This window comes from Festucalex cinctus, chromosome 9 (genome assembly GCF_051991245.1).
Source record: "Festucalex cinctus isolate MCC-2025b chromosome 9, RoL_Fcin_1.0, whole genome shotgun sequence".
Classification (NCBI taxonomy): Eukaryota; Metazoa; Chordata; class Actinopteri; order Syngnathiformes; family Syngnathidae; genus Festucalex; species Festucalex cinctus.
In genome coordinates this window covers 13,248,159-13,258,099 of record NC_135419.1, presented here as the reverse complement: position 1 = coordinate 13,258,099, position 9,941 = coordinate 13,248,159, and positions in this window count along the sequence as shown.

Sequence of the window (9,941 nt, the reverse complement as noted above, 5' to 3'; positions counted from 1 at the left end):
TTACAGACTTTCACTGAGATTTGTTTTTTTTTTAATAAACAGACATGCCTATACATTTGAGTGTTGGTGCCTCTTCCTTTAGTTAATCTGGAGATGGCTTTCTGAGAGTCTTTAGGAACAGTGACTCTGATCTTAAGCCTTCTATGGCCCCTAAAAAATGTAGACGTCGGAAATAAATCCTTTATTTTTGGGGTGGAGGAGGGGGCTGTATGTTGCTTTATTAAACCCATCTATCACTCAAGTCTCCTGAATCAATGGGATGCGGAGGAAAGCAGTGTCAGCACAGAGGCACGGAAGGATAACTTCCACCGTGCAAGTAAGTGCAGGGAAGAGCATCAAATCAAGAATACATCAGCCCATCCGTCACACAAAGTGCATGGCTGACGACAAAGGTTTATTATGAACAAACTAACTTGATGTCATTGAAACTCTTGAAGAAGAAAGAGTGGAAAGAGTCTGCTGCAATATGCAAATCAATGCAGTCAGGTAATTAATCTGACTGTATATGCAATTAGCATTCAAATATGCTAGGTCATCCCGTATGGGGCTCATCTAGCAGATCTCAGGGTGAAGTGCTTCAAACCAAGCCCATCTGGAGACTACCCTCCCTGGGATTAGTCTCCCATGGTTGAGAGGGGCGGAACACATTCTGCAGTTCCACAGCTGCCACAGCCGTCCAGGTGCTTGTTAAATAAGCCTCAGCCTGGGGAGTCAAAAGGATATGGAAGCAGTCCGGTGCTGCAGAGGGAGACGAGACAGCGAGCAGGGAGAGAAGAAAGTTGGTGAGCAAAGTGAGAGTGGGAGGGGATAATTGGGCATCTGGTAAACTCCATGTCTGTGGTGAGAGGTGAAAGTGTTGCTATGCAAACAAACATCAAAGGTAGGTTTATTTGAGTTAATCCCTTTTGTAAACGTTGCACCTGCTGCTTAAACTGAATGGAAAACAACTAAAAATGTAGGCAGATCTTTCACTGTTAGGAAAACCTCATTGTGCCATTTATCACAATCCATCGTGTCTCGAGCATTACTCACCATACGACTTGCAAAACAACTACAAACTGTCGTGTGCTGAGAGGTTGGATCCCAAAATGCAGACACAAATAAGGTTTTAACTATTTATTCACATAACTTGACTAAACTAAAAACAACGAGGATGCATCGAGAATCACGACACGCAGCGGAGAAGCACAGCGAAACAGTGAGCAATAATCCGGCGAACCAACACATTTCTCAGACCCTTAAATAGACAGTCAATCAATCCAATTGGTTGTGGCTAGACATGTGAGTACTAGTACTGACATGGAATTCTCTGATTGGCTGTTGACTCCATAATTACAGATAGTTCCTGACATCAACAACATCATATAGCATAAAAGATCCTTGACATCATTTACTCCAGACATCATATAGCCTAAAACTAGTTGAAACTGGATGTTGTTACATCAATACCAAAACAGACACGCAACGGGTTGTGAACTCTGGTGCACAGTCATGAACTCTACTCAAACTTAACCCAGGTGTGACCTCAGACATGAGACAAGACCCACAAGACCCAAACATTACTCCTGCATGACTTGAGTCATGACACAAACTCTGTTGATTCTGTTGCTCACATACTGTATGCATGATATTGTGTGTAGTCACATTATCAAGTGGGACAGTTCAGTTCAATTCACCACTGTACAGGTCAGACAGGTAAATCCTCAACAGACCTGTAGATATTTGGAATTTTTAACTTCAGTAAAGATTGACTATCAAGCTTTGAGCAGCCAAGTGTACTGAATACTGAATTGACTTTAAAGTTTGTTTCTCTTACTTTAAAAACATAATGAGGATTAGGAGCTTCGATTTCTTCCCTGATTTCAGCTCCCTCAAACACTGATTTGAAGAAACCTATACAAATGTGTCAAATAACTTTCACAAGAACGTCAAACAGTCTAAATATTTTTGGACCACTAAGCAAACACACCGAAATATACGTCAGATGCAAGTAAAAATCTAGTGCTGTCAATTGTCATTTTTTAAACTAATTAATCACACAAGTTTCTGTAATTAATCACGATTAATCAAATTTTTATACTTCAGCTACTACTTTTTTTCTACAAAGCTTGTAACTGATATTTCGTGAGTAAAATCATCAAATAGAATGCCTCTCATGTAAAATGTAACTATTGAACAAAATGATCAAAATTAACAACTTTAGAGACTCTTTTTTCTCATAGAAACATTTCTTAAAATTCCCCCTTCCATTTTATTAGTGCCCATAAGTAGCGCTCTTCAGAAGGGTTGATCTGCAAGTCCCAACGGAGGGAACATGAGAGAAGGGTATTTTTCTCCGAGATCATACACCAAAGATAGACAACTATAGAATATTAGTCGAATATGCTATTTGAACTTGGCTGTGAAAATTTGCATACTACGGTACTTGAGATTTCTCCAACAAGCGTCAAGCAAGTAAAACTGAACGTAAAACTACCTATAGTCCATCTTTGACCATGTTTGTGCCGATGGCTAAGTTTGGCTGCAGGATATAGCATCTTAACGCTTTAAACAAATTTAATCTCCAGAGTTAACGCTTTCATTTTGACAACCGTAGTAAGAATGGAGCAAAAACTGTCAAATAAGTAAGACAACTATTGCAGCTGCATCATCCATCAGGCCGAACAAGAAAGCTCTAGGGCACACACGTCACAAAATAAGCGCACGCAGACTGTCTGGGGAGGCTTAACAGTGTTTACTGAAGGGTCAACACCCACAAGAAGCGAGCTCACAGGAAGGTCAACATCCCACATTACTCTTGTGACTCTCTCGTAACCATCAATCACCATCACTAATTCAGATATATTGCTGGCAAGTCAGGCAATTACGCAAACCTAATTACGGAGAAATGTAAGTGAGAGCTTAAAGTCACATCGAGACATGCCACAAAATGAATACTGAATCAATTCAGACAGAAACATGACAGCTTACAAAATGGTTCACACTGGCTTTATATAACCACTTAGTAAGTATTCCAACAAACAAGCTGCAGTTTTACATTAAATACGCTGCGGTGTTAAAACATGCACAAGAAAGGCCCAGTGAGCCACCAAGACCCACGGATAAAACAAACATTTTGAGAAGTCTGACAAAAGCTCTAATTTCTGAATTTTAAAGACTTCTCTTGGCTGGGAAAGTCATGTGGCGGCATAATGCTCATGCATAAATCATGCAATCATCATCAATGCATATTCAGGGAGGTGGTATCACTCTGCTTCTCTATGGGAGATAAGAAGGAGCTTGCAACAAAAACCAGATGATTACAACTTTTTTTTTTTTTGGTCCGTTTACAGCACTGACAGATAAACTTTAAATGAATCCATGATATCAAAAGCCCTCCAACTGTAGCGAGGAAGTCTAAAGTTTCATTTGGACCCTAAATTGGACGCTGATATGGGAAATTTTCTGATGCAATGTGAAGGAATTCAAAGGTAATGGGTGAAGCATGTTTTCAATAATTGGCTTCCCACTATTAAATATGACTCAGCCTGTTTAATACACCATCCCCATTGGAAAGTGTTAGATAAGTGAGAGGAAGGAGGGAATAAACACTGGAACAGAAATTATCTACCGAGCTCAAGCTAAAAGCATTGCCTACGCTAAAATGAGTAGGTAAAGCTCAGTAATTCTTAGATTTTGTGCGCAACTTTATTAGTCTGTATAGACTCCCCCCGACAACGCGAAATCAATGCAACACTTGGGCATAGATGCTGGATTTTCAGATGACAGTTTGCAAGTTCAACCAAGCAAACATCCCTCTCTCTTGTGTGACGTATCATCTGTTTCAGGTTGACACTTTGAATGGCTGCTTGGCACACGGTTCTTTGAGCCAGTTTCAATGAGCTCGCCATTCATTTCTCGGGAGCTGTAAATTTGTCATCGTGCTATTTCATCCAAACTTGTAAGTCATTGGGACAGCTGTTACGGGCTCAGCTTCAGAAAACAGTTTAGCTGTGATTGGAGCCCTGAGCAACTGTGATGTCATCTTGAGTCGACAGCAAGTGGCAAAATGGCCGCCCCCTGAGATGATTGATTGATTGTGCTGCTTAATTCGCATTCCGCAATCGCAACAAGGAACTTAATCAACATGTGATCAACAAACACCACCGGGAAGATGAACTGATGGAAACAGTCAACAACTTGAAAATTACTCAACTTGACATCTAATGAATTGATATCTTGATAATCTGCATCCTACTGTATTATGGGGACGGGAATTAATAAGCTTCGGCTTCATCTCCTCTTTTTCTTTTCGGGTACCATACATGCTGTTAAGTGTATGTTGAAATTTGTCACAATGATTGGCCGAAAGGAAAAATTAACAAATAAAAACAAAACAAAAACAAAACAAAGAATCAGAATTCTGGCTTGACTTCCCCTGTAATAAGGAAAGAAATTTATCGCAATCAAACATAAAAACCAAACAGTTTACCTTTAATAAGATTTGATAATAACAAAGACGGGGGCTGGCAAGTACGTTCCACTGCATATTCTTCTTTTATCAAAACAATATTTAAGGCTCATCCCTCTCTCAGAATAAGAGTCACAAAGAAGCCACAAAGAGCCAAAGAACAAGCAAACCGCACATGCCAAGTCAATTTTTTCATGCTTCCTGAACTGAGATCTCGTGCGATATGATGTCTCCAGTGACATCAAGCATGACTGCAGTTCAAACGCCAACATTTTGTGCTACTTTTGGCCGCTCAAATCAAAAGTTTTGCAACCTGCCTTGCACCATGTGACTGAATTGCAAAACCTAATGCTAATGGTCACTTGACACATATATTGACAAATCAAAATGCCGACTGACGGACCGTTTACAAGCAATGATTAGGCAACAACTGAGTAAAAGGAATTTAAAGAGCCAGGCTCATTGATGTCAGACATCTTTCGTCTATGAGAAATGTTACCATGCCCCCCAATAGGGGCCCCGATCCCCAGTCAAACCACAGAAGGGATACTTTTCCTGGGGGCGCTTCCATCTGGACACACCACTGAGGTCTAACGGCTATCAATTGCAAAAGTAGACCAAAGCATGGAGCAAAGACAGAATGCTTAGTAACCCGAGTCCAGATATGAACTTGAATGTCCTGAGTTGAAAATCTGCAGACTGACCGCAACGCCAAAGAGCAAGGCCTGTTGGCATGGTAGCGAGATTATGCACACGACCGACGTGATGCCACAGTCTGTCACGGGCTGTTAGGTCAGTTCATTAACCTTTTGATTTCAGCTCAGATCTGAACAGATGTGCAACAGCAGACTCGCCTCAAATTAGCACCATATGCTCAAAATGCAAACATAAACTGTTAATGTAATTTTAAAAACTTTTTTATTCAATTTATGGCATAAATTATTCATATTTGTTTTACATAAGTTTGAGGAAATCACCAGAAAAAAAAGGTTTTAATAACAGTTACTGTGTATCTGCTGTTATTACATTAAATCTCATACTGTCAATAAAAATGCCTGCAATGGAAAGTCTAAGTTCACAAATTAAGTGTTGGATTTTTACGTATCATATACAGATATTTCATAACTCTCAAATAAAAATGAAAAGCCTATTGGTCATTTCACAGCAGACGAGGACAGTGGCTGACAATTTCAGACCCCTGCGGAAGGAGATGAGATTGTTGGACAAGATCGGTTGCCGATACCGATCCCGACCGATCAATCGGTGCACCCCGAGCCATAACCCCTGTTGTGGTCAACGGAAAATGTGACTGACAGGTCTCAGTAATCAAATGTATTGCCCTAAGTCTGGTTGGTATCTGCCAAAAGTTAGTCAAGTGCCCCGAATATTGTGGGTGAATTAACTTCATTTGCATAGTGTACTTCCCTATCTTAATTGAAAAAGGATTCAGATGAGACACACCTCTCCAACTGTGGTTGATGCCACTGTAATGTTTTTTAATTAAACAGTCAATCAGATAGCACCAGCACTAAAGCAAAAAATAAAAGCATGCAATGACGGCAGCTGCTTTGAAAATACCAACTGTGAAACTTCCTCCGCAGCTTGTCTATCACCTGAGAACTTCTGGCCAACTTTGATGACACTGTGGCTTATGAGATGACTGAGGACACATCCCATCAACCACTTATAACCTGTGTCACTTCCTACTTTGTATCCAACTTGCCCTGTGGTTCTATTACATGGACTGCCAGAGAGGAAACGCAATGTCCACATGAGGTGAAGCTGGGATGAGACGAGGTTAGCTGTTCCGAGGAGGACGAGATCATAAATGTAAATTCCTTCCTCCGTGGCAAAACAGATGCAAGGATTGGGCAGATCTCATTCCAGCCATATACCTCAAAGACATGCTGGGATTTCTCATTTTAAGGCTCATCCACTTTTTTTTGCACATTCAACATTCTGTGATAATAGAAACTGGGTCAAACTAGCAATCTCATATTCCAGTCACATCATTTCCATGGTGAGTGAACTTTTGAACATTTCCATTGTACTCTCGAGTGCTGGAAAGAGGAGAGGGCTTCAATTCGGTAAGTGAACTTTGGTGACTGGTTTTTTTTTTCTTCCAGCAAGAAGTGGAAGGACTTACACAACTGGGATATGGTAACAGAGCAAGGTGGAATAAGCATTAATTCTTCGCCAACACTCAACTAAAAGGCAGGTTATCGAAACTAAAATCTAAAAATGACAACAAAACTGTGCTGTGCTCAACACTGAAGTAAAATACAAGAAATATACAAAAAGAATTCATACCCCGAGAATTCAATATGAGATCAGGGATGCTCCAAAGTAATTTACTTCTAATGACCCAGTATATGAATAATGTACAAAGGACATGAAATGGTGAAGAAAGAACTTAAATGGTTTTACTGCAGCTTCAACAAACTATCCCAGGAGATGTGACATTACAAAAGAGCCATATGGTACATGCAACTAGCAGAGTAATAAAAGCCATAATAAACTGCTGACAGCAGTAAATATTATATGCAGTTTAGCTGGTGCTAAAAGGCACTGATGACATAGTGACTTTGTCAAATAATTTGAAAACCACTTTTATCATTGAAAAGCTTAAGATTTCCCTGACTCAGTGAACAAATTGGCGGTCAAGGTGTCAAAAAGAAGAAAACTCAACAAGTGAATACGAAGAAATTCTAGTAAAGACTACAGGCAGTTATTTGGATGCCACATGGACAACCTGGAGCAGGTTGCAGTGAACTCACTTAAGAAATGGGTGACACTGCTGAGCATTAACTGGCATTTTACTGCTCATTCATGGACAATGGTGGCACATTTTATAGTCTGTCAGTCTGACAAGGGAACGTTCCTGTCCAAACTGCACCACTTCTGCAAAAGTTTACAGAATAGTAAAGATTGCTTGGCTGTATAACAGACTGTAAACTGCTCTAGCGGGCAAAACAATTATGTAAATCTTAATGGGGATTATATGTCACATTTGTATAAAGGGTGTTGTCTTTTTGAACAAATAACACAGTTGATTGAGTAATATAAAAAAAAAAGTAAAAAAAATTGTGTCACTCAATGATGATCCAGCTTTTTGTCTCACAACTCAAAGTCGTTCCCCATCCTTTGCATCCGGGTCACGGCACCAGTTTAAAAGTTCTGTACAAACCTTCTCCTGGTCCTTTTAGCTTTAATGCTCACAGTATTATACTAAATGTAACAATGAAAAAACTGCATATTCTCAGTTGAACCATTTTCTGGATGCCATAAAGATCGAGTACGCAGCTTTTCTCTTAATGTGGAAGAAGGTCTAATCTGTAAAAAATGGTTTCTACTCTTATACTGCTTTGGCCACCCACCAACATGAGGGGCGGCTCAGCCTAGCCCATGTGACAATGTATGACCCAATGGTCTTAAGATGGTTTTCGATTTTATGCCAGAGTGCAGATAAAGGCGCCAAGACAGATCACAGCGACACAACAGCCAAGCTCAAGTCACATATCTATTTCTTAAGAGGCCTAATCTTGCAAATCCTCACACATATCTCCTTTATGAGAACAAACCTTGAGAACTTAAAGTTGAGAGTTTTGTTATTGTTTACATATTCAGGCCGTTGGCAATCATCTTGCATCCTCACAAGGCAAACAGCCATATACAGTAATTTTAAGAAGCACTCTGTGACGCTTTTCCAGCCAGCGATATTTCTTTGTACTTTAAAAAAAAAAAAAAAAACAATTGCAGACACCTTTATCCACCTTTATGAAAACTCAGATTTCAGCAATTTCTGAAAACTTTTCACTCCAACTGACTCCCCAGGGTGCTCAGCAGAATATCAGAGAAACTGATGCGTTCTCAGTCTCAACACAGCACCAAGGGGCCTGCTAGCAATGCATGTATTAAATGTGGGTGCAGCCTAAAAATGTGATGCCTCTGCTGCAGTATTTTTAAATCAGAGCTAACTGGCTGAGGAGCTCTAAAAATGTGCTCTTCACATGATTATTATTAAAGGTGCAGCTCGTCCTCTTGCGGAGATCGGCGCTTTGGTTGGCTGAATCCCATCCTGGTATCAGCTCTAATAAGCAGCAAGTTAATCGAGAGCACAGACCAACACAGATTCCCCACGGGAGAAGCAAAGCAGTGCGGCTGACTGCGGTGCTGACAGCCAAAGAGCATTCAGCAAACTGCGGCCTAGTGCAAGGATTCAGTGAACCATGACGGTGTCGTTTCTTTTTAATAGGGCTTCTATCTCCCGCCCGGTCCGTTTCCTCATTCCGTGCCCTTCTTTTGAAGGAACTTCTTTCTCCTCTATTGTAGTGACAACGAACAGCCTCATTTTCAAGGTTTCACTTCCTTTATTCCTTAAATCCCGGAACTCATCGGGCTATTTTAAATGCTATACACAGGGATGCGGTTGTTGCCGAGAACCTCAGCGGAGTGTGTGCAACTTTAATTGGTTTGCTTAACCTTCAAAGCACAATGAGCGGACCGTAAGGCTCCTGATTCAAGGCCATGTAATAAAGCCGAAGACGGCGCTTCACCCAACGGTGCAGACACGCACATACAGTACCTTGAGATGCCCTGCGGAAAACAACTGCATATAAGATTTAACAAAACATCAGGAGCATGTTGTCAGAAAGGCGTATGGTCCCTAATAAAGCTTGCGGCTATTATACTTCAGGGAAGTGATTTTTCAACAAAAAACGTGCCAGCAATATGGTGACCTGGTGCTGATCATTTTTAAATGCTAGATGCCAGAAGGCAAATGTATTTTGGCATGTGACATTTAACTACATAAAGATGTGTACTCAGCAGCTTCTTAACACAAAATCTGCATTTTTGTTTTTAAACATTCACTTGTGGCCTAAAGCCAAGTTATATTCCACAGAGGGTGTTCTGACAAAAGGCTTTCAGAGAGACAACATATCTGGCACCCTGATAAGACACAACATAGGACTAAAGGAAACTTATCAGCACCACAGGGGCGCCTTTTTTCCCAGAAAGCTGAATTAGCTTGTGTGAGTATGAAGGGGAGCGTGTGCATGTTTGTGTTGTGCATCTTTGATGACTATTTTTAATGAACTGGCACACTTCTCGGATATTGCTGTGTCAGGGTATAGTCTGGCTTTTAAGGGCTTCTGAATAAGTTATGATATTTGGAGAGATAATGAGATGGAGGGAAGGTGATAGAGGACGAAAAAGGGGCTGAGATTGTCAGCAGGAAAGTCTCATCATAAAACTGACAGATGGAAGTTTGAGGCACTTTTCGAGGTCAAACTGATGACATCAAAATGTTTGTCTTATTTTGCAGCAAGGATTCTCAAAGTGTGGTACACCAGTGGCACGTGGGCTCCCTCGAGCGGTATGTGAAAGAATGAGTGACTAATGCTGCATTGGAGGATGGTCGGAAGTCGGACTTTTCCGACTTCGAACCAAGAAGTGTGTATGGGAACGCCCCCTTGAACTCGGAAATCCC